At 32.2% G+C, this 27,076-nt stretch overlaps 1 pseudogene across 8 annotated transcripts; it reads left to right on the top strand.

Annotated features, from left to right (window-relative positions):
- The first annotated feature begins 1,217 nt into the window (after positions 1-1,217).
- Positions 1,218-24,738, top strand: LOC143257593 (hexosaminidase D pseudogene; annotated as a pseudogene). 8 transcript variants are annotated; one of them, XR_013031954.1, is made up of 3 exons: positions 4,564-4,700; positions 10,443-10,729; positions 21,008-24,738. The product of XR_013031954.1 is annotated as a hexosaminidase D pseudogene, transcript variant X4 (transcript). The 8 variants fall into 8 exon arrangements; XR_013031952.1 differs by lacking the exons at positions 4,564-4,700; positions 10,443-10,729 and adding an exon at positions 1,218-1,356; XR_013031951.1 differs by lacking the exons at positions 4,564-4,700; positions 10,443-10,729 and adding an exon at positions 1,318-1,410.
- The last annotated feature ends 2,338 nt before the right edge of the window (positions 24,739-27,076 follow it).

The raw sequence follows: 27,076 nt of genomic DNA, 5'->3' as shown, positions 1-27,076 counted from the left end.
TTGTTTGAGACCGTAACTTGCGATTTGGTTTTCTATGAATAAAAATTGTTCGTGTTCATCGTCAGTGCTGGCCGAAAGAGATGAGCATGATGCACGTCTTTTGCACTCATATTTCATGGTATCTCTCAAGTTTCATGACATAGTTCAGATATTGAAGTTTATGAAATAAATCACCAGTTGTATTAAAATTAGTATATCTGATATTGATCTCTTCAGTACTTGGGCTCCATTAAAATTGTGTTGTTGTTCGACTTTTCTGCCACTAGTTCAGAATAGGAAAAACTATAAAATTGTGATCCTAATTAACTAAAGAAAATTAATTAATTCATTTTTTAAATCAAATTAACTTTCATAAGAAAGGATACGGTATTGTTTATACATTATTCTAATTAACAGGTCTAGAAGATCAACAAAGGAATTTGTCCATTATTATTGCCCAAAAGCTAAATTTGTGAACATATTTAGCATTGTTATAATGACAATAACATTTATTTTAAAATTAGCAGCGTTGCCCGGAATTTCGAGAGAGAAAAAAACAACAAGCAAACTACTCTGTTTTTCTATTTCGTATTTGGATAGGTAAAATATATTTTGTGAATTTTAGATTTGATTTTTGAAAATATACTACAAACCTGTTTTCAATCAAGGTTCCTTTTCAACGATGTTTTTTGTTTTGTTTTTAGCACTGGAAAGGTTAAATAGGCCCTTGTAGAAGATAATGCAAATATACTCCATAAGTATCCATTCTGACAAACGGAATAAGCCTAGTTCTATTCGTCTCATCCCTAATCATACTTTTTAAATATTAAAATTGTAAACATGTGTGTGCTATGTTCCATTTGCTTTTAGTAAATTTAATATATTTATATTGATGTGATACCATATTCACATTATGACATTACTATGAAATAAACTACAAAAATGCAATATTGTACTTCATAATACATCAAAAGAAAAATATATCCAGTTCCAAGAATCCAATCACTTGGAAAGAAAAAGTAGAATAGAAGAAGCATATACCTGACGTGATTTTAATCTCGTTTTACATAATAAGTATTATAATTTAAGCCTCACTCTTTTCACGTATTATATATTTTTATGGCAGACGGTGTAATTTTATTTTATCGGATAGGTCTATTGTTTGCTTTTTCGCACACGATATTCTAATTCTGCATACATTTCTTTCGTGTTTCAGTTTAAATATAGGACACAGTGGTAGATGTGTGGTTAATGATTTATAACTAAATAGGCCTATAATACTATATTCAAAATTAAATGCTGTAGTTTGACAGCGTAATAAATATATACCGTGAGAGGGCACTTTATTTCACCACTTCAGTTTTCAGGGAGAGCTAGGTAGGCGTTAATTGTTTGATAATGTAAAACCTTGAGAAATGTGTTACACTGAGTGTAAGTTTATGTATCTTAAAATATCTATGTTATCAGACGTGTCATAATTATTCTCAGTAGGGGGAAGGTAAACAATAAATGATTAGGTGAAATGAAACGTCTAGTTCGTGTGATCATACTCTACAATGAATATTTTTAAATGAAAGTTACGACCTGCCATGTTGCGCCGGATGTTAGTAGAATTATTAAGTAAAAATAAGATACTTATTTTATTATTACAATAGAATATTGTTAGCATGGGCCTTGTCAGCTTCCACTTATGATGCAATAGACGTTTATTTTATTAATGACGTATGTTAACATGTTCTTGTCAGTACCAAGTACTGGTGAAGCAAATATTTTATAATTACTACAGAACATACAGTTGAGTACATTATATTAAAACTATTTTAATATGAAAATCAGCAAGTTATTTAACAACCTCATCAGATATAAAGTCGTGGAATATACAAAAATTGGTTTCAGATTGACGTGGTGTAGGTAGCATGATGCCATATAGCTATACATTTGGATCATAAAGATGTATTCAAAGTAGGGATTTAAAATATACATGACAGGAATGTCTTTTGTATTTAAAGAAATTGGGAAAAAAGTATGAACTTTGGGCACCAGGATTATACTGAAAGAGACCTCCAACAAGCTGTGGTAAGGAAATTGGGGTGCCCTGTAACAGGTGACTATTTACTGACACAAAGGTCAGTGCTCCTGGAAGCAACCAAAAATTATTTGAAGCAGCCAATAATGAAATGAATATTCATATGTGAAGATTTACTGGATGCAGTGCCTGTAAATTATTATGTAGTTGGACTTGAAACTAGCAATGAGAAACAGATGTTCTTATAAACCAAATTATGAAAACATGCATGGAGAAATAATGCCTTTAATGGATATTAAAGCCTTAGCACATGAACACACGTAGCAAACTGGGAGCTTCCCACTTTATTTTGATCAAAGTGCTTGTTTGCTGAAGTAGTAGTCTTTGTGGAAAATAAAATGAAAGTTGCAATGTTATGAAATTATTATCTCATGGTCAAGAACAGTTTCAAGAAAAGATTTCTAACACAACCAAAATATAATAAACATATTTATTTTACTTCCAGAAGTAAGAAAGGCTGCTGTACTGTTATATAAGTATAAATTATTCTATATTAACTAATATATATTGGAAGAAATGCAACTATTAAATAATAAAAAGTGGAAAAATAATGGACACCTCCTCCAACTTCACACAAGCTGGACATCATAGCTATTATTTCTGATTTATAGGTAATAAAGATTTTCCTAAACATTCTTTGATAGATTGTTTAGGCAGAGTATTCATGATGAAACTTTGTAGAATGGATGACAACAGGCAGTTGCCATCCATTCTACAAAGTTTACCTAAACATTTTCTACATTTCATGTTATTTCTTTTGACAACATTACTAGATTAAGCTACATATACTTCTCATAGTGCAGATAGAGCAAATACTTTAAATATTTTATTGTTGACACCTGGTTGAAAATGAAGCATTATAGAAAGGACTTTGGAAATGACATGTATATGCCTATCAGATTAACTCGTGGTTGCTGATTATTCTAACTTATGGGTGTGGACAATCTGAAAAATTTAATTTAATACTAGAGCTGAGTATGATTTTAGGAAGGGATTTTCCTAATTTCTGATAAATAAGGTTTTGCTTCTTCCTGGATATTTATTTTAACTCAGAAATCTCCAACTCAAAATAGTAATTATTAAGTTCACCTTTTATATCATTTATAAAATATCAATCTGGTCTTGAAATTCAGTGAGTAGACATTAAAGTTGGTTTTCCAATGAGGTTAATGTTACTCTATAGTTCTAGGCCTGATTTAGGACTTTTGTTAGTCATTGCTTATATGACAAATTATCTAACAATAACAAGTTACTAGGAATAACTGATGCTTGGGAAGTTTTGGATTAGAATAAATGAGTGGTTTAAAACAAGTACAATTTGTTTCGTACTGAGTGTTTTGAATTAATACAGTAGTTCTCAGAGTAGGGGTTGATGAGGAATGTATCGTACAGGGCATGTGTAATTCACACAAGTTTTAAAAGTTTACATTTTTGAATAATTACTTATATATCCGTTTGAATCTGTACAACAATATTAAATCTCACTAAGTCATGCTGTGGTTTTATTATAAGTATTTAATGATTAGCTGAAGAAGAGTACGTAGTGAGGTTCAATAAAAATATGTGAAATTATATAAATATCTGAAGTAAACTGTTAAGAACTTGAACTATCACAAGTCATGGTTTGTTTTAAAAATTGGTTATCTAAGTAATAGAGATAGATTTATAAATGAAGACTCAATCTTATTCTTAGGTAGAATTTTAATTATGAACAAGTTAGTTAATAGTTTTAATGTTATTTGAACCATGAATTGTTTGGTAAGGAAGTGTGTGTGAATATTTTGGATTGTGTAAAAAATCTTACAGAAATGTATAAGGATGCTGAGCAGTACAGTTTATATGGTTTAGTAACAGTATTCATTACTGTTGGGTAAAAAGTGACTAAGATGGACAAATGACTAGTTGTCATCTTGTTCATTCTTAGGTAAATAACCAAAACACACTGTATAAACATATTCATTGAGATTGAAGAATTAACATTAATTTAAGTAAGATATAATTACATGTAGTTGCATAATTTAGTCTGAAGCATGGATCTTGCTGCTAAATTAAGGGCAAACATTCTAATTGTAATAGAGTTAACTAACCAACTACCATACTGGTTGTAAGGTAAATATAAAAGGTGTTTTTATAATAAGAATGGTAGTGCAAGTGTTATATAACCTCAATTTACTATTTTTCAAATTAGGTTAATTAGTGAACTGAATTTTTTACTTTCAAATTATTGAAAATTAGTTCACTTAACAGATAACCTCAGATTATTTGTTTCAGTGCCCATATTGTAACATTGTAGTTTTTAAAGTTATTTATTCAAAGTTTAAGGATTATCATATTATTTATTTACTTTATTTCTGTAATAATATGTAAAGAAAAAGCCAAAAAGGTTACATAACATACAGGCAAACCTATGTAATATGTGGCTTTTTTTATAGCAAGTACATGTAACTAGCATGAAACCAGTTTAGAAGCAATTCATACAAAAACAAGTGGACAAACAGGAAGAAGAGATATACATTAGGTTATTAGTCTGAATGTAAACTAATGGAAGAAACATGGGATTTGTAGATTCTGCATTCCACTATTGTATATTTAAAAAAGGATTTTGCAAGGGTTAGGAAATGACTGAAGGATTATTGTATGTGTCTTTCAAGTACTAAATTTTGTTTTAACTTAGTTACTGTTTTTCATTTTCTTAAGTGATGATAAGTAAAATATACTTGTGTAGAAAAAGATAGTTATACAAGCTTGGTGGTAGTTATTTTGTGTTCATCTTCACGTAAAGAATTAAGTATTTTATGATGATAAAATATGATATATTAACTTAGGCTTCTGTATAAAGTGTTAATAATTAACAATGCTATATTTGAAGAGACTGCAATATGTCAGCCAAAATAGCAAAAACTATTCATAATTTTATAGAATTTAATAACATTATGGTGTTAGTCATGATTTAAGAATTGTAGGAGACAGAAAGAGATCAAGAACTGGGAAGACTGCAGGAACACCTGCTTCAGGGTGTGTGTCACTTGTAATATTTATGTTGGCTTCTGTGATAAGGATAAATTTACTTAAATAATCACAAAAAGCATGGTGTTCAATGTCTGATTTTTTTTCCAAAACAGTATAACAGAAGGAATCTTACATAAATCTGAAGTCTGGTGTTTGAAGTAGACACATCCATATGGTTCTGAGTTTCAGATATTTGATATTGTAGATCAGAAAATAGTTTTGCTTGAAATAATTTATATTTCTGTTCAATAATAATGTTGGTGCTGTACATCTCTATATACTTGTGCTACTGACTGATCTTTATTCTTTATGAGGTTATACTTTTTTTCTTCCTTAGAGTCTTGGTAGAAACTGCAATTTAGTATCATCTTTTACTTCAGGATACATTAATTGTACTACCATTGTTTAAGCTGGTATAATGTTTGAAGGTACATTGATTGTTCTACCATTCTTTAAACCAGTATGATGTTTCAAGGTACACTGATAATACTACCATTCTTTAAACCAGGATAATTTTTGAAGGTACATTGATTGTACTACCATTCTTTAAACCAGTATAATGTTTGAAGGTACACTGATTGTACTACTACTGTTTAAACCAGTATAATGTTTGAAGGTACACTGATAGTACTATTACTGTTTAAACCAGTATAATGTTTGAAGGTACATTGATTGTACAACCATTCTTTAAATTACCATAATGTTTGAAGGTACATTGGTTGTACTACCATTCTTTAAATCAGGATAATGTTTTCAGGTATACTACCAGTGCTACTTTGAATTCATCACGAGGAGTTATTGTTGAGAGGGATTTGAAGAACATTCCTGAGTCAGAGATTCTCACTAGTTTCTCCACCCAAGGAGTTTCTGCAGAGAGATGCATCTCCACTAACAAAGATGAAATTACAATGTTGACCAGTGTCCTTATTCTTACATTGACATCACCACATCCACCTACCACCATCATGGCAGGTTATCTTAATTGCAGGGTAAGGCCATACATTCTAAACCATTTCATGTGTTTCCAGTGTCAGCAGTTCGGTCACTCGAAGACATCATGTTGTGGTTCCTTGACATGTGCTTGTTGCAATGGCAAGAACCATGATGCCTGTAAGTGTGAAATGGACTTTCATTGTATCAGTTGCAATGGCTCTCTTCCATCCTACTTTTGTTCTTGCCCTATATTTTTGGAAGAAAAATAGGTGCAGCGTTTGAAAATGATTTAAAACATTACTTACCCTGAGGCTCGAAAGTTGGTGTCCACCACTTCATTTCGTATGCATGCTGCTGTACTTCATTCCACTACTACAGTGGGAGTGCAGATGGATCTCTCTGTGCCTCTAAAAGAATTGTTCTTAAACCAAATGAAAAGTCTTTTGATCTCCATGGTTAAAAAAGTTGATGAATCAACTTCATCACCCATCTCTGTCCTAACATATATTTCACCAAACTCCAAGATCCACTTCTTTTGGTTCTGGGTACGGGCATTTCCTTGTGTACATCTTCTCCCACCCCAAGGTGCAAAACAATCATTCGTTCACATCCTCAGTTGCTGGAATCCTCTTTCAACAGCAAAGACCTGCCCAATCGACCCAGGGCAGGATCTATGGAGGTTGACAGACCTCCCTCTAATAAAGAAAAAAGACGTGGTTGTAAACAGAAGGGCTCTCTACCCAATTTGCTTACATGTATATAAAAATGGCTACTTTGATGCAATGGAACTGTCAAGGTTTATGTTCTAATCTGGATTATATCAAAACACTGATTGCTTCCTACCATCCTGTATGTCTTTCCTTACAGGAAACATTTCTGAAACCTGCTGATACAGTCACCTTTCAGCAGTTTCCTTTGTACAGAAATGACAAGCTGTGTGATGGACTAGTGCATGGAGGGATAGCACTATTGGTTGATCAGCATGTACCCAACCTGTGTTTGCCACTTGACACACCCTTGGAGGCCTAGCCATCCATTTTTCCTTGGGTTGTACCTTCACTGTTTGTTCTCTCTTCCTGTCACCTGGAGAGACCTACAATCAATTAGACCTTGATTCTCTCATTGAACAGTTGCTGTCTCCCTTTTTAATCCTGGGGGACTTTAATGGGCACCATCCCCTCTGAGGAAGTGCTGATATTGATAGGAGGGGTTGCTACATTGAGCAAATGCTTCCTGATCACAACCTTTTTCTTTTCAATAGTGGTTCTTCTACTTATTTTCATGCACCTAGTCTGTCATTTACTGCTAATGATCTCTCAATGTGCTCCCGTTCACTATTCTCCCATTTTTCATGGAGGGTTGACAGTAATGCAAGAGGCAGTGATCACTTTCCTGTAATTTTCAGAGAGACTGGCCGTGGTCAGTGCAAACCAACCCACATGCCTCGGTGGAAGCTGTATCAAGCAAACTGGTTCTCTTTCACTGCTCCCACAGAACTTGATGCTGACATTGTCTGTAGACCATCAATAGACGACTGTGTGGAGGCATTAACTGACTGTATTATACAAGCAGCTGCTCAGTGTATTCCTGTAACCTTGACACATTCTCCTCAATACCCTTTTCTATGGTGGAATCCTGCCTGCTTCAGGGTATGGAAGCCTCAGAAATGAGCCTGGGATACTTTTTGTAGGTATCTCACACTCTCGCACCACATCACTTTCCAGAAGGCCCATGCACGTGCTTGGTGGGTAAGATGTCAAAGCCAGAAGGATTCTTGGATTAAATTCACAACCAGCATATCTTCTACCACCAGTTCCAAAGTGATATGGGACAAGATTCAAAAGATCAGTGGGCAATATAATTCTGTCCCCCTCTCGATCTTGCTCTCTGATGGCCAGGAAGATAGCTGATACCCGGAGCATCGCCGATACTCTAGATGAAAGCTTTTGCTGGGTATCTAGCTCTTCTGTCTCTTCCTTCACCTTCTTAGCCATAAAGACTCGGGCAGAGCGATCACCTCTTTCCTTTCAAGCTGATTGTCTCTATGAGTATAATCATCCTTTTACACTAGTGGAACTCAAATTGGCCCTTCATCGGTCTAGCAGTACATCAGTTGGGCCTGATGATGTACACTATGAAATGCTGCACCATCTAACTCCTGCTTCTCTTGCTATTCTTCTGATTGTTTTTAACCGGACCTGGCAGGAGAATATTTTTTTCTGATGCCTGGCACCAGTCTATTGTCCTACCTTTCTCTTATCCTGAGAAGGATCCCATGATTCCTTCAAACTACTGTTCACTTGCTTTGATGAGCTATCTCTGTAAGACCTTAGAGAGGATGGTTAATGCTTGTCTTTTTTGGTTCCTCGAATCAAATAACCTTTTCTCACCCATTAAGTGTGGGCTGTGATGATAGCACGCCACCTGTTTCGACTTGAAACGTCAATCAGAGAAGCCTTTCTCAAATGACAACATCTTGTATCAATATTCTTTGATTTGCGACACCTCCATATATGGGTTACCTGGCCATTTGCCTATTTTTATTAAAACAGTTTAATGGATAGGAGATTCTAAGTTCATCTGGGTTCAACACTTTCCATTTCTTTTCTACAGTAGCTTGGAGTCCCTCAGGGCTGTGTTTTGAGTGTCACACTTTTCAGTATAAAGATTAATGCCATCATTGAACAACTCCTTCTTACTGTTGCAAGTGGGCTCTATGTTGACAACTTTCACATCTCTTGTCAGTTATTGGAAATGAGGTATATGGAGTGGCAGCTACAAGCAGTCCTCAATCGTTTACTGAAGTGGACCACAGCAAACAGCTTTAACTTCTTTCTCTCTAAAGCTATTTGCATGCACTTTTGTTCTGATCCTGAACTCTGTATACATGAAGTTGTGCTGCCTGTATTCCCTGAGACAAAGTTCTCAGGGCTTGTCTGTGACTGTAAGCTGACCTTTATACCCCACATCAAGCAGTTACAGGTGAAATGTACAAGAGCACTGAACATCCTCCATGATCTCTCTTCCACCACTTGGGGAATGGATCGATGCCCTATCCTAAAGATATATCATGCTCTTATTCGAATGAAACTCGACTATGGATCACTGGTCTATGGCTCTGCCAGGACCTTTCTCTCAAAGATGTTGGACCCCATTCACCATCAAGGACTTCGGCTCTGCACTGGGGCTTTCCCAGTTCAGAGTCTCATGAACCTTCTTTGCACCTCTGCTGTTTCAACTGTCTTTACTATATGCTTCAAAACTTCATTCCTTACCAAAGCATCCCACCTGGGGTTGCTTTTTCCAACCTCAGTGGGCCATATTTTTTCAGAATAGATGATCTGCCATTGTTCCTTTTGACCTTTGTATCCAGGTGCAGTTAGATGAATTGGGTCTGTCCTTGGATAACATTGCTGAATCCACTGGTTAGCCCATTCCATCATGGCTTCTTACAGTCCCCAAATGTGACCTTTCTTTAAGTCATCTGAAAAAGGCAGATACCCCCGATTGGAAGTACTGTCTTTTATTTACTGAACATCTTTTGAACAATCTTTCCATTCCAGTTTATACGGATGGTTGCAAATCAGGTAACTCTGTGGGCGCTGCTATGGTTTGTTGAGGTTCGGTGGATGCATGCAGAATCCCTTTTACAGCTTCTGTTTTCACTGCTGAACTGTACACCATATCTCTTGCCCTGGATCATATTGAAGCTAAGCAGTACTCCAACTGCACTATTTATGCTGACTTGCTTAGTTCTCTACTGGCCCTGGAATCGCTTCACGTTATTTCATGCCCTGTTCTCGCCAATATTCAAAACCAACTGGCCCATTTCTCTTTGACATCTACTTCCATCCAGATTTTCTGGATACCTGGCCACGCTGGTATTCGTGGGAATGAGTTAGCAGACACTGCATCTAAATCTATCTGCTCTGGCACTATCACCACTATGCCTGTTCCATACATGGACTATAGTTCTTTGTTCAAGGCTCAGTTCCATGCCAGTTGGCAGTCGACTTGGAGTGAGCAATGTGAAAACAAGCTTTTCTGAATAAAACCCTATATTGGACTTTGTCTGTCTTGCTTCCATAAGGATCAAAAAGAAGAGTTGTTCTAACTAGCCTATACATTGGTCACAGTTTAACTCATCATTTTCTTTTATCTTTGACTGATGCACCTGTGTGTTGTCTGTGTAACACTCAGGTCACAATAAGCCACATTTTACTTTCTTGCTGTCATTATGACTCTCAACGACGGCACCATTTTAAACATGTTTTGTCCTAAGGTTTATCCATAACGTTAGACAGTGTTATTGGTGATGGTGACACTGTCCACCTTAGAAATGTTTTTTAGATTTTAAAAACTATTAATCTTTTTAATGCTATTTAAGTTTTTTAATTTATACATTAGACATTTTTTAATGTAATTTATTTTCAAGAATCAAAGTCCATCAAGTTCGATTTGAAATTAGAAAATGACAGTGACATCAAATAACTCGAAACCAGGACTGGAAAGGCCAACTTCAGGTGACTAAAACTGCTGTCTGAACTACCCCGTTAGTCATTTTGGCAACTTATTATCAAAATTTTCCTACAAGTCTTTTAAAACTTTTATTACTTTACTTTCTGAAAATGGCCATTATGTCAAACAACTTGGAACCAGTACTGGAAAGGCCAACTTCAGTTGACTGTCAGTGGCTTTTGAACTCACCTGTTAGTCTTCTTGGTGAGTTTTGTAATTACAATTATGCTACAGAAAGTCCTTTACAACTTGTATTACTGTAGTATTTCTCTTAATGCTGAAGACTAGATGTAAACATTGGTTTTAATGTTATTTATGTTGTGTTTTTAACTTTGTTTTGTTTTACCTTAATTTCCTTTTATGAATTTTACTAAATTTACTTTAATTTTAACTTTTTATTGGATGTTTGGTGCAGATAGCTGACCAGCTTTGTGCCATGAAACACCAAACCAACCAGCCATTCTTTAAACCAGTATGATGTTTGAAGGAACATTGATTTGTACTACCATTATTTAAACCAGTACGATGTTTGAAAGTACATTGTTTAAACCAGTACGATGTTTGAAGGTGCAGTGATTATACTACCATTGTTTAAACTAGTATAATGTTTTAAGGTACACTGATTATATTACCATTGTTTAAACCAGTATTTTCCTAATATGTGATCCTTGATCTTATCACACACTAAGCTGTTGAGAAAAGTTTCCTATCTTGAGGGTGATTTCCTACTTTCTTCCTTCTGAAACTGTTTGACCACTTTTTTCTAATCAGTCCATCCTCCTTCTTTATGTAGTTTATCTTTTACAATCAGATCAGATTGATGATTACTAGTAGCTGCAGAACCAGTGTCCCAAAACATGCTGTAAAGCTTCTTTTCAGTCAATCTATTGAATTGATGAAACTTTGTACAATGGATGGCAACTGCCTGTTGTGGAGACACAAGTGTAGAGGATGATGTTTTGAAAAAATTAAAAGTCACTTTGACAGACCAATTGCTTCTTTGGTAATTAAACACTGACTTTCATACTTTAATTTGTTGTTTAGAAACTGAGCACCCACTTTGACCTAGAAAGAGCTTCTTTGGTTATCAAACACCAACTTTCTCGCTTTAGTTCTTTGTTTTGAAATTCCACATTCACAATTAAAGACCAAGTTCTTCTTTCGTAGTGAAAAACTTACTCTGATAGACCAGGTGCTTCTTTTGTTATTAGAAGCTTACTTTCATATTTTTATTCCTTGTTTAACAATTCAACACTGAATCTGACAGACTAAGTGCTTCTTTAGTTCTTAACATCTTAGTTTCATTCGATGCTTAAAAATTCCACACTCACTTTCACACACAAAGTTCTTCTTTGCTTATTAAAATTATACATTCACCCTATAATTACTTGTTTCAATATTCAACACTCACTCCGACAGACAAGTGCTTGTTTGGTTTTTAAACGCTTACTTTCTCACGTTAATACCTCGTTTAAAAATTCAACATCATACTCTGATAAAGCAAGTACTTCTTTGGTTTTAAACACTTACTTTCGCACTTTCATTCCTTCTTTTAAAATTCAACACACTCTCACAGAGCAAGTGCTTCTGTGGTTATCAAACACTTACTTTCAGGCTTTAATTCTTTGTTTAAAAATTCAACATTAACTATCAGAGACCAAATGCTTCATTCTTTATTAAAAACTTACTTTCACTTTTTAATTCCATATTTAAAAATTGAACACTCACTCTCATACACCAATTGATTCTGTGGTTATTAAACACTGACTTTCATGCTTTAATTCCTTGATTAAAAATTCAAAACCCACTCTGACAGAGCAAGTACTTCTTTGGTTTTTAAACACTTATTTGAAAATTCAATACTCACTCTTATAGACCAAGTGTTTTTTCTTCTAAACATTTACTTTCACATTTTAATACCTTTGTTAAAAATTCAAAACTTACTCTGATAGACGAAGTGTTTCCTTGGTTATTAGACACTTACTTTCACACTTTCATTCCAAGTATAAAAATTTAATATTCACTTTGAGAGACCAAGTGCTTCTTTGATTATCAAACACTTCCTTTTACGCTTTATTTCTTTGTTTAAAAATTCAACATTCACTGTTTGAGAAAAAGTGCTTTTTGGGTATTAAACACTTACTTTTACACTATAATTTGTTTCTAAATTCAAAATTCATCTCAAATATTCAAATAAGTTCTTCATTGCTTATTAAACACTTAATTCCCACTTTAATTCCTTGTTAAAAAATTCAAACCCACTCTGACAGAGCAAGTGCTTCTTTGGTTATCAAACACATTCAAGCCTTAATTCCTTGTTTAAAAATTCAACATTCACTTTCACATACCACGTACTTCTTTGGTTTTTAAACACTTATTTTCACCCTTTAATTCCTTGTTTGGAAATTCAGCTCTCACTGTGATAGAGGAAATGCTTTTTTGGTTTTTTAAACAGTTACTTTCACTTTAATTCCATGTTTAAACATTCAACAGTCACTCTCACACCTCAAGTGCTTCTTTGGTTATTAAATTCTTACTTTCACACTTTTATTCTTTGTATAAAAATTCAACACTCACTCTGAAAGAACAGGTGCCTCTTTGGTTATCAAACACTTACTTTCACGCTTTATTTCTTTGTATAAAAATTCAACATTCATTCTTAGAGACAAAATGCTTCTTTGGTTATTAAACACTTACTTTCATACTTTAATTCCTTTAAAATTGAAAATTTATCTAACATACCATTCCATGTTTAAAAATTCAACTTTCACGCTGAAAGACCTTGTGTTTCTTTGGTTATCAAACACTTCCTTTCACGCTTTATTTCTCTGTTTAAAAATTCAACTTTCATGCTGAGAGACTTTGTGCTTCTTTGGTTATTAAACACTTACTTTCAAACTTTAATTCCTTTAAATATTGAAAACTTGTCTCACATATCAAGTGCTTCATTGCATTTTGAACACTTATTATTAGAAATGTGTCCTTATGAATCCCAATGGTAATAATTATAAAAAATGTTTAATACGATGAACATTTTATTAGAGAGCTGTCCTTACGACTTCCAAGGGTAATAGTTAGAAAAAAAAACACTTGTAATAAGGTGAACATTTTATTAAAGAGCTGTTCTTGTGACTCATTTTTGTAATAGTTATAAAAAAACAATTTTAATACGATTAACATTTTATTGAAACGTTGTCCTTGTGATTGCCTATGGTTATAGTCATAAAAAACAATTTGTTGTTCTGACTCCCTTGGATAATAGTTGTAAAAACAATCAATTTTAATATGATGAACATTTTACTAAAGAGCTCTTTTTGTGATTCCCAAATTTAATAGTTATAAAATAACAATTTTAATATTAGGAACATTTTATTAAAGAGCTTTCTTTGTCACACCCTGTTGTAACTCTTATAAAAATAGTTTTAATACAATGAATATTTCATTAAAGAGCTGTCCTTTTGATCCCTTGAGGTAATAATTATGGAAAAACCAATTTTAATTTGATAAACATTTTACTAAAGAGTTGTTTTTGTGGTGAGTTCTTAAGGTAATAGTTATAAAAAAATTAATTATCTGAACATTTTATTAAAAAGCTGTCCATCTGACTCCTTAGGGTTATACTTATAAAAAACGAATTTTAATACAATGAACACTTTAATAAGGACATGTTCCTGTGTCTTCCTAGATTAACAGTCATAAGAAAAGAATTTTAATACAATGAGCATTTTCTTAAAGAGCTGTTGTTTTCACTCCCTAAGGTAAATATTTAAAAAACAACAATTTTGAAAAGATGAACTATTTATTGAAAAGCTGTCCTTTTGACTTCTTAAGGTAATAGTTATAAAAATCCAATTTTAATACGATGAACATTTTAATAAAAACCTGTTCTTATGATTCCCAAGGGTTATAGTGATAAAAAACAATTTTAATAGGATAGAAATTTTATTAAAAAGTTGTCCATGTTACTAACTATGGTAATAGTTATAAAAAAGGTATTTTAATACAATAAACATTTTATTAAAGAACAGTCGTTGTGACTCCCTACGATAATAGTTATAAAAACTACTTTTATATGATAAACATTTTATTAAAGAGCTGCTCTTGTGACTCCCTAAGGTAACAGTTATAAAAATAACAATTTTAATAAGATGAACATTTTATTAAAAAGCTGTCTTTGTCACTTTTCAGGGTAATAGTTATAAAAAATCAGTTTTTACAACATCAACATTTTATTCAAGAGATGTTGTAACTACCTATGTTAATAGTTATCAAAAATATTTTTGATAACAAGAACAGTTTATTAAAAAGCTGACTTTCTTACTTCCTTGGGTAATAGTTATAAAAAAAATTAATACGATGAATGTGTTACTAAAGAGCTGTCCTTATGACACCCAAGGATATGATGATAAAAAACAATTTTAATAAGGGGGACATTTTATTAAAAAGTTTTCCATGTGACTCTCTGGGGTAACAGTTGCAAAAACCAATTTTAATACTTTGAACATGTCATTAAAAGCTGTCCTATTGACTCCCCGAGTTAATAGCTATAACAACAATTTTAATATGATGATCATTTTACTCGAGACCTGTCCTTGTGACTCCCTAAAATAATAGATGTTAAACAAACAATTTTAATATGATGAACATTTTACTGAAGAGCTGTTTTTAGACTCCCTCGGGTGATATTTATAAAAAATATTCTTAATACAATGAACATTTTATTAAAGTTTCTCTTTGTGACTCTCTAGAAAAATAGTAATAAAAATATTTTAATATGGTGAATATTTTATTAAAGATCTGCTCTTCTGACTCGCTACGTTTATAGTTATAAAAACAATTTTAATACAATGAAGATTTTATTTGAGATCTGTTCTTGTGACTCACTAAAGTAATAGTTATGAAAAAAATTTTAATACCATCAACATTTTATTAAAGAGCTTATCTTATGACTCCCAAGGGAAATAGTAGTATAACAAACAATTTTAATAGAGGAATATTTAACTAACTAGCTGTTCTTTTTACTCCTCAGGTTAAGAGTTATAAAGAACTCTTTTAATAAGACAAACGTTTTATAAAGGATCTGTCTTTGTGACTCCCTTAGGTAATAGTTCTAAAACAAACAATATTAATACGATGAACATTTTACTAAAGAGCTGTTCTTGTGACTACCAAGGTTAATAGTTATGAAAAAAATTAATATGATGAACATTTTATTAAAAAGCATTCCTTGTGACTCCTTAGTGTAATAACTAAAGAAAACAAATTTTAATACCATGAACATTTCATTAAAGAGCTGTTATTGTGATTCCCTAGGTTATTAATTATAAAAAAAATAATACAATGAACATTGTATTAAAAAGCTGTTCTCTTGGATCCCTAAAGTAGCAGTTATAAAAAATAATTTTAATACGATGAACATTTCATTAGAGAGCTGTTCTTTTTACTTCTTAGTGTAATAGTTAGAGAAAAATGAATTTAATACGATGAATGTTTTATTAAAGAGCTGTTCTTGTGACTCTCTATGGTAAAAGTTATAAAGAAACCATTTCACTACAACGCTGTTTCAGTGAGTCCATTGGGTAATAGTTCTAAAACAAACAATATTAATACGATGAATATTTTACTAAACAGATGTTCCTGTGACTAGAGTAATAGATATTTTTAAACAAAATTAATTCAATGAATATTGTACTGCAGAGCTGTTCTTGTGACTCTCAAGGTTAATAGTAATAAAAATAATTTTAATGCGATGAACATTTTATTAAAGAGCTGTACTTTTACTCTTTAAGGCAAGAGTTATATAAAAAAAAATTACAATGCAATAAACAGTTTACTAGGGAGCTGTCCCTGTGAATCCTAAGTGTAATAGTTAAAGGAAACTAATTTTAGTACCATGAACATTTCATTAAACACTTGTTCCTGTGAGTCCCTAAGTTAATAGCAATAAAAAAACAATTTTAATATAATGAAATTTTATTCAAGAGCTGTTGTTGTAACACCCTTGGATAATAGTTATGAAAAACAATTTTAATGTGATGAACATTTTACTAACGAGCTGTTCTTGTGACTGCCTAAGGTTATAGTTATCAAAAAAACAATTTCAATACCATGAACATTTTACTAAAAAGTAGATTTGTGACTTACTAGCTAATATTATAAGAAACAAATTTGACAGGATGAACATTTAACTACAGAGCTATTCTTATGACTCCCTTGGGTAATAGTTATAAAACATCAATTTTAATACGATGAAAATTTTACTAAAGAGCTGTTTTGTGACTCACTAGAGTAAAAGTTATACAAAAACAATTTAAAATAATTGGACAAACGTTTTCATACATTTCTCTCTTTTATACTTCCTCCAATTGTAAGTTTTACTTTTGATGTTTCACTTATGCCTGAAATTTTTCACAGCTGTCAGTTGGAAGGTTGCTCAGTGTCATTATAGTTTATCCTTTTAAAAAATCAATAATGAATAGCTTGTTGTTCATTATTCCTTTCATATTGGAAATTATTTCAAAGTGTGTTATATTGCTTCCCATGGTAACCTTTCTGTTGATTTTACATTGGAGGGATATTGTTGTACTCAGCTACTATTTTCTGTAACTTGATAAGATAATTCTGTACATGATGTAAAACAAGATGATCCTACAGTCAACAGCTGGCATCACAGTAGCAGTAACAGATGTTCTACTACATATGGTGTTTGAGGTTAGAATTCTTGAGTAGGTGTAGTGAATGCTGTGTAGTTATTTGATTTTTGCATTTGTTAATTCAGTTTAAAGATGTTCTTTTGTTCTTTGTCAATTTTGATACAATCTTTCTGCATTTCATTGATGTAATTTTGTATTCTTTAACTTTTCCGATGGTTTACACTTGTTTGCATTGCTGATGTCCTTGTATACTTTTCCATAAATTTATACTCAGATTAATATTCATTTTCAAATTCCAGATTATAAATTATTCCAGTGCGACAGAGGAAAGAAGTGTTGCCTGTTTGCACTGAACATAACAAAAAAAGGGATAGAACATTTCAAATTATCAATTGTTACAAGACACCTGCTCTGATAGATTAGGTCAAATAGAATTTCTAAAACTTCTGTTTTTATTAATAATAAAGTTCTTAGTAATTATAAAACATTAATGTTGTTTCATTGATTGTATGTAATAAAGGAGAGAGATTTCTTGAAGTGATTAAAGATTGTCATCTATATCAAATGGTCATGGAACCAACTTCATATTTAATGTTCATCACTCATGAGGATGTTATTAAAGGAGTTCAAGTTAATGAACGTTTGTATAAAAATGGTTTGTGGTTTGTTGCATAAAAAATAAAATACACTGATTCACAATTTTCACAAAGCCATGAGACAAGATTTGTAAATAGTGAATTGGTATACTAAGCCTAAAGATGGTGTTGCATAGACTGGGAAATTTTTAAAAACAATTTGTAATTCAAGTTGGGCCTAAAACAGCAAAATACTCACTAGGAAAGCTGAGAGAGTATAAATAAATAAATCACCAAATTTTCTCAGAGTTTGGAAGGAGCTTAAAAGTCAGATATGTAAGTCTTTTGCTTTTGGTAGGTCAGTAGAGAGTGGGCAACCTCAAAATTATTGGAGAGTTGGTAGCATTTCTATACTTTTTAATCTTAATGGGTGGATTCTACCAGAGTAACAAAATTGTACTACTCAATGTAATGACTTATAGAGAATATTCTATAAGTTATTCTATCACAGATTAGAAAATCTGAGTTGAATATGTGTGATAAAGTTGATTTAAAGAAATGTTTTTGATTTGAGCAGGTAGAGAGTGAAAACATTGCTCCTGAATTATATGGTACCATAGAAGGAATAGTGCTACTTCAGTACAAGAGTAGTTGTATACAGTCATTGTTTCTTAACTTTATTTACAATAATTGCTTATATCTCAGCTCATGGAAGCCATGGTTTAGTATTATATAGTAATAACATACACCTTGTACCTCTGTAGTGTAATGTAATATAATTTTTGTTAATATAAATTCTTAAAAAGTCTTAAATTGATTTTCTATTTGTTAAGGCCTTAGAAAATTTTAATTTTGCAGGTTTTAGCTTTTAAGGTTTTAAGAAGATCATAAGTTTAATTTCTGGGACTAGTAATGATGTATCTTTTTTTGTAACTTTGGTTTATTCCACACTACACCTTTGCTTAACAGCATTACAGTACTTTGCATTCATTCCATCTAGGCCTCTACATAATTGGAAACACTGAGTCAAGGTTGCCATGCATTTGTTATGTCTTGGCCTATTACCTTGATTGGGTGCACAAAATTGAGTTGGACCTGTTTCAATGGACATGGACAGTGCTACTAATGCAAATGATAGGAATAGGCCTACCTCAGTTGTGGTATGTTTGCATTAAACAAGGGACTTGAGCATCTTCACCACAATGTGTCAATTGCTGCTTATATTGAAATGTTAATACAGTTATGGGAAAGTGTATGTTCAATGATAAATAGCTGGAAGACAGTTGATACAGGCATTGGTTGCAAAGAGGCTGGTGTGTAATTACATTAGTGTATGTAGAAGAGTAACCAAGTGATATGTGAGAAAGGAGCTACTGAAGTATGCTTGGAATATTAACTCTAAATGCTGCATGTATCAAGAAGAGAAAAGCTGACTAAAGAAAAGCATCAGAAGAGAGAGAGAATGGAACAAGAGCTAGAAGTGGTCAAGTAAAACATGAAGCTGTTTATGGAGTAACAGAACCTCTTCAATTGGACACAGATAAACTTTGTGAGCAAGCTAAAACTCTCTCGTCTATAACTAAATCAGATGTGATCAGCAGATGAATGAAAGAAAATCTTACTGAAATAAAAGATCTGGAGGTGGACATTGACAGAAAGCTTAGTAATTATAGGAGTTATGAAAACTTTGATTGTAGTGGTTTAGTGCTAAAAGTTGTGCATAATACATTTTCTGCTTAACAATATTTTGAGTTTTGAAATTTTTGTGGTTTTTTTTTAGACATTGAAGCAAAAGTAAATATAATAAATGAATGTGATCTCAATAATAATTTATTTTTAATTAATTTTCATCTTTCAGTATTACTTAAACCAATAAGTAGCATACAAATACATGTATGTAAGTTTTAAGTTTAGTTAGTGTATAGATTCAGGCATTGGTTGCAAAGAGGTTGGTGTGTAATTACATCAGTATATGTGGAAGGGATCTGTGAGAAAGGAGCTACTGAAGTATGCTTGGAGTATTAACTCTAAATGCTGCATGTGGTAGTGTTTATTGTGGAAGGATGAGCAGGAAAATAAATTTATCACACTCACAAACTTCTCTTATCAAAGACTTTTTTATAAACATCTAACTTAGGTTTTCAAAAGCTATTAAGACCTTTAGCCATAAAACATCACTAAAGTAGATAAATTGACAAATATTCTGCTGATTCTGGCATCAGAAGGCTTAGCTCATCAATACTTGAAGTTATTCCAATGATTGATGAACCAAGATGTTACATTTTAACTTGGGGTATACTTTCTGGAATTGCCATCCCTACATCATCCTTATTTTTCAAAACTTTTTTATTACTTGAAGTAATAATATACACTTTGTACCTTGTGTTTCAAATTACATTTACTTTGTACAGTTATAACTTAGAAATTAAAACTTCATTTTATCGAATAGATTTTTTTTTTCTGCAGAAAATAAATGCTAGGCTTATTGCAAAGTCACATTGTACACCTTTTTTTTTGGTAGACTATCGAAGTACTATTGATGTACAAAATGAAATGTTTTGTTCTAAACACTTTGCCAGAAAGTAGATTTAGAAATACTGTAGTGTAATAATTGTTTTACTCTTTCACATGAAACTTCTTATTTGTGACTAGTTTAACATGTTGACACAAACAGAATCAGTGACTGTTTACAATCTTGAATGTTAGAGTTGAAAATAACAATGGATTCCTTATTTTTGACAATTGCAAAAGTACAGAAATATGAAAATTTTAATCTATTCAAATAAGAGTAAGCACTTAATTTTAGGTTTAATTAAAAAAAAAGAGAGAGATAGAGAGAAAATGGTGACAAACCCTCTACCGTTCTTCTAAAGTATGCAACTTAGTAATGGACTAGTTCATCTGATATTCTGCTGCTTGGGGCTTTGCACATGCTAATTGTCAATATTAACTTTATATTCCTGTTATATACTCTAAAATATTCTTAAGTGTTGTAATAGTGTAACATACCACTAAAACACCAAGCTCTAATCAGAATAAGGTTACAAATGTATGTATGAATATAGGTAATAATCTGTTGAAGTTTTGGAAATAAAGATCCAGGCTTTTTCTAAGAAAATTATTTCTGATTTTTTCAGACATCAAGAACAGAAATATGTAACAAATTTTAAAAGTGTTTCATGTTTTTGAGATATGTTAGTATAGATCATGTATTTTTGTAGTAGAATGATTCATTTTTCTTGTTTACATTTCAGAAAGATGTTTCCATCATAAACCCTGTTATTCTACTACCATACTTGTGTAAATAGAATGTCATCAAATAGGCCTCTAAGTATGGTATTGCCAGTGAGATTTCGATTTTACATTGTACTGTTAGGAGCATGTGGACTGGCACTGCTGGTACTTCACAGGTCTTTGTCTGGGAGTGAGAAAACTGCTTTAGATTATCAGAAGTATAAAATTTCAGGACTCGTCAACAAAAGTGGCCGTTTGAAACCTGTTGAAAATATCAACGATCTTTTGCCTCTTACACAGCCAGTAGAACATCTTGTAAAACAAAAAGAGAGAGAGTCACAAATTAGAGCAGAAATGTATCAGAAGATTAGTAGAAATACTCGTTTTCGTCAAAATTTAGATGATAATGTTCCAGATGAGAAGAAACGTGGTGATAACATGAATAGTCACTTCTTAGATTCAAACTCAAAATGGCTATTTGAGAACACTGTTTTGAAAGTGAACCTTCCTCACCGAATTATTCACTTAGACCTCAAAGGAGCACCACCACTGATGGCCTACTATGACAGACTGTTTTCCTTGCTAAAGGACCTTGGTGCTACTGGAATCCTCATAGAGTATGAGGATATGTTTCCATATTGGCAACCAATTGCTTCCTTGGCAGCTTATAATGCCTACTCTTCATCTGATATTCTGAAGATTCTTCAACTTGCTAAGTATAATAACTTGGAAGTAATTCCACTTGTACAGACATTTGGACATATGGAGTTTTTGCTAAAGTTAGATGAATACAAAAACTTGCGAGAAGTATCCAAGTACCCACAGGTCATTTGTCCATCTAATAACCATTCTTTGACCATCATCAAGCTGATGATAGACCAGGTACTGACTCTTCATCATGAAGTAAAATGGATTCACATTGGTTTAGATGAAGTGTACAATATTGGGGAATGTTCATTGTGCAAGTCAAAGTTGGATAAAAATTACTGGGACACCAATAATTTATTTTTGTCTCATGTAAAGACTGTTGCTGGATATGTCAAAATGAAACGTATTCAACCAATTATGTGGGATGACATGTTTCGTGTGATTCCTGAAGAACACATCCGCAGTTCTGAAATAGCCAAATTTGTTGAAATAATGGTTTGGCAGTATTCAGAAAACATTGAGAATAAACTAACTCCTGAAATCTGGGAGAAATATGGGTCTTTATTCCCTCTAGTTTGGGCTGCTAGTTCATTCAAAGGAGCTACTGGCCCTAGCCAGTACATCACTGATGTTTTTTACCATCTTCAAAACCATCATTCTTGGCTAAAAGCTATCAAGAAATATGAAAATAAAGTTACTTTCAGAGGCATAGTAATGACTGGTTGGCAGAGGTTTGATCATTTTGCAGTTCTGTGTGAATTGTTGCCAGTAGGCATTCCTTCTATCGCTATCAACCTCCTTTATGTCCAACATGGGAAAATAGATTCTGAGGTAATGAAAAAGGTGCGAGACATACTGCTGTGTGACAGCAATCTCAGCTTGATACAGAACTTTACAGCTGATGAAGTTATTTGTGGATTTCCAGGAGCAAAGATCTACAAAGGAGCACAGAGGTTGGTGAAAATAAAACACGAGCTACAGAAGCTGCATAAGAACAATCATCTTGTTGGATGGATGACAGATTACAATTTAGTGAAGTCCTTTTCCAGCCCTGCACACGTTGAGATAGGAACTCGGAAACTTAGAGAGTTGGCTATCAACACAACTCTGTTGTACACCTTCATGCAGAATGTGATGCCTGATGTTTATGATAATTATACTGTTTCAGAATGGCTACAAACATTCATGGAACCCATTAAGCAAGAGCTTGAGAAAGTCCAGATGAATGCTATGAGACTCCTGAAGTTTGACACTTGGCCTCGGAGGCCCTTGAGTTATTAGATTAACAAATATGTACCATAGCTTGTGTAAGGTTTTATTTTAACATGATTTATTGTATTCCTAACCTTCATCTTTTTGAAAGACATCTGAAATTGAGATGAATAGTAGTCATAACAGTAGTTACCCTAACTTGTGTTATAAAGCTGATATCTAAGTATTTATACAGTGTTGCTTAAATATTTCAGCTCTGAAAATTTTATCATTTACAAGGTTGGCAAAGAATAGTGTAAGTGATTGACATGAAGTGAGAGATTATCCCTCATTTTCTATTATTACTGTAGTTTATGTTTATAGAAGGCAAAAAAGTTGATAAAAAAACTGAAATTTAAAGAAGATAATAGTAGTTTATATGTATTTGTTTGATGAAACTTTGCTTTCTTATGAAATTTATAGCTTGTTTTGAATTTGAGGGTTTTTCTCTATTAAATGAGGCATAAGAACAAACTTTTATCCATTGTGATTTCAATTCAGATAGGAAGAGAACTTATTTAATGTAAAATACAATAATATTAAAACCCCTTGTAGACTGTTGCATGGGTTAAGCTAATAATAGAGTTTATGAATTAATGCAAATTGGTAACATCTGTCTGAGTTTTATTTTAAACAGTCACAAAAAAGGGTAATATATTGTGCATGAAGTTAACATATTCTCAAGACTGCTAGAATGGGTTTTAAAACTTTAATTAAAATAAAGTGTAGAACATTGTTCAGTCCTTCTTAAGCAATCTTTAGGTTAATGTTGTTCTGTACTTTATTTTAATTAATGTTTTAATACTTGTACAAACCATCTTTAGAATACATTTTTACTTCAAGTGGGTTTCTTATCATCATAATTTCATGAGACTAACTTTCACAAATATAGTTGTGTCAAATGTTTTAATTTTTAAAGCTATTTTGATTTATAGTAAAGAAAGCTTCTCCTTTTTGTAATTAATAATATAGCACATAATTTAGAGTGGTGATAATGTACTACATACTTCTTTCAAGTTTAATGCTGACGTTAGCTGTATTAATGTTGATCCTCCGACTGGTTGTGAAACATGTTAAGTATAGAATGTACAGAAACTGGTAACATAAGTACACTCTAAGTTGCATACAAAACTAATTTAAATTAACTCAAACTTTATCAAGAAACCTGTTTATGAGGCTTATTGCTCATTTTAAGTGGTATAAAAAATTCCATTTATCTATTGTAAATTTTCAGTTAATAAATAACTTTAAAAAAAGTTAAAGTAGTGCCAGTCAAAACAAATTATTTTTTTTGTAAGATTAAAACTGGAAATATTATTTTATGTTCATATGAATTGATTATAATTTGTCAAGAAGGTTCAGTTTGATGTACGTATCGTGTTTAAGAGATATAGGTGTTAAATCCCTGGTAAGATTGTTTCAAATGTTGATAGAAAGTTGTGAATATACTAAGCACAGTTTTCTGGTACTGTATTCCTTAATTAACAGTTTTATGGTGATAAACAGATTAATAAAAATAACTCTTGGGGTAGAAGAATCAGCTTTAGAAGGAGGGGTGATCATAATAGACAGTAGTATTTTGGTATAAATATATATGTATTCAAGTTATAGATATAACAGTATTCTAATTAGCATAATTTATTACCTTTCCATGAAAGAAAAGATTTAAAAAGATAAACTGAACCAGTGTTTTTATTGACATGTATGGTTAGTTAAAGATAGTTTGAGAGTTTATTTGTAAAGTGTTGTTCTAATTATGTAAAGAATATGTAGTGTCTAACAATAATTACTGTATTTAACTTGTGCATCTGTAATATAAATAAACAGATTCTAGTTGTCATTATGAAAAAAAGTTTCTGATAGGGACAGTGAGTACTTCCATGGATATGATGTTAAACTGAAATGATAAAAATAGGCTTCTGTGTTCAAATAGCTTTCAAAATATTAAAACAAGTACAGGAGGTGATGTCTTTATAATCATTTGTTCATCTCTTCTCATATAAGGGATGACTAGCAGTGCTTTATACAATTATCCTGATATTAACCAGTGTAGTTAGTACACTTTGCAGTTGCCATACTGAAAACAGAGTAAGAAAATGCCATCAATCCCATTATTGCCATCATATCAACAAGATAGGTCAACTTTACATGAAAATGTTAGATCAAGATGTTAAAATTTACTTTAAAAGGGAAGATCAATATCTTACAGTTTACATTAAAAGGATAAATCAATATCTTACAGTTTATGTTAAAAAGATCAAGACCTTACACTTTACATTAAAAGTATAGATCAAGACATTTCACTTTGTTAATAGAATAGATCATGACCTTACATTTAATGTAACATAAAGCTAGAACAAAACCTAGTTTGTTTAAATAATCTTGATTTAAAAAAAAAGGTAGAAATACAATTTTTAAAAATTTGTTCTTTTACATTTTCAGATTGAAAAACATTTCTAATGTGAGGGTGAAGCATTCTTTAACTTAACTATTCTTTTATAGTACTTTGAATTATTCTCTGATTTTGTCCACGTTCTTCAATTATAGTTTTATTTTGTTAGCAAGGGCTAATTACACAACAATATCTACATCAAGGCCACGAGTAGAGATTTAGATCACAACACTGTTATACCACTACTAAATATAAACAGTTTTATGTCTGTTCAGTGTTAGAATTTACCACTTTGAGGTGATTACACGACAACGTCTATAAAGTACCAAGAGATAGAACAATTTCACTTGACACTTAAGTGTAGTCTACTCAACTGTGTGTCTTTTTAAAGCCAGACTTCACTACTTTGAAGTGATTAAACAAGGACTATAAAATACCAAGAATTGGAACAATTTCACTTGACAGTTAACTGTAGTCTACACAACATTGTGTCTATTGAAAGTGTGACTTCACCACATTGAGGTGATTAAACAACAAGGACGATAAAGTACCAAGAGGTAATACAGTTTCACTTGACCATTATGAAAGTAAGTTTTAGTAACCGAAGAAACACTTCATCTATCACAGTCAGTTTTGAATTTTTAACCAAGGTATGAAAATGTGAAAGTAAATGCTTATAACCAAACAAGCACTTGGTGTATGAGAGTGAGTGATGAATTTTTAAACATGAAATTAAAGTGTGAAAGTAACTTTTTAAAAAACCTAAGAAGCACGCTCTGTCAGAGTGAGTGTTGAATTTTTAAACATGGAATTGAGGTATGAAAGTAAGTGTTTAATGACCAAAGAAACACTTGGTCTATCTGAGGGAGTATTCAAGTTTCAAACAAGAAATGAAAGTAAGAAATTAAGTGTTGAATAAGCAGTGAAGCACTTGATATGTGAGATGAGTTTTGAATTTTAAAAGGAATTAAAATGTAAATGTATAATAACCAAAGTAGCACATGGTCATTGAGAGTGAATGTTGAATTTTTAAACAAAGAATTAAGGCTTGAATGTAAGTGTTTGATAACCAAAGAAGCACTTGCTCCCTCAGAGTGGGTTTGAATTTTTTAACAAGGAATTAAAGTGGGAATTAAGTGTTTAATAAGCAATGAAGAACTTGTTATTTGAATATTTGAGATGAATTTTGAATTTAGAAACGAATTATAGTGTAAAAGTAAGTGTTTAATACCCAAAAAGCACTTTTTCTCTAACAGTGAATGTTGAATTTTTAAACAGAGAAAAAAGCGTGAAAGGAAGTGTTTGATAACCAAAGAAACACAAGGTCTTTCAGCGTGAAAGTTGAATTTTTAAACATGGAATGGTATGTCAGATAAATTTTCAATTTTAAAGGAATTAAAGTATGAAAGTAAGTGTTTGATAACCAAAGAGGCACCTGTTCTTTCAGAGTGAGTGTTGAATTTTTATACAAAGAATAAAAGTGTGAAAGTAAGAATTTAATAACCAAAGAAGCACTTGAGGTGTGAGAGTGACTGTTGAATGTTTAAACATGGAATTAAAGTGAAAGTAACTGTTTAAAAAGTAATAATGCACTTGAAATGTGAGATGAATTTTTAAAAGAATTATAGTTTTTATTTCTCATGTTTGTTTGTTTTTGATGTATTCTTCTAAATAGACATTGAGATTTTCAAGATTCGATTTTATCCAAATGAAGTATCAAGTTCTGATGCTCAGAATCATTTCTCTTCAAACACGACTCTTGTTGATTTTGTTCAGAATATCGATTCAGTTGCTGATA

The sequence above is a fragment of the Tachypleus tridentatus genome, chromosome 7 (assembly GCF_004210375.1).
Source record: "Tachypleus tridentatus isolate NWPU-2018 chromosome 7, ASM421037v1, whole genome shotgun sequence".
Classification (NCBI taxonomy): Eukaryota; Metazoa; Arthropoda; class Merostomata; order Xiphosura; family Limulidae; genus Tachypleus; species Tachypleus tridentatus.
The sequence above is the reverse complement of the archived record's forward strand: the minus strand, read 5'-3'. Positions and strand labels throughout refer to the sequence as shown.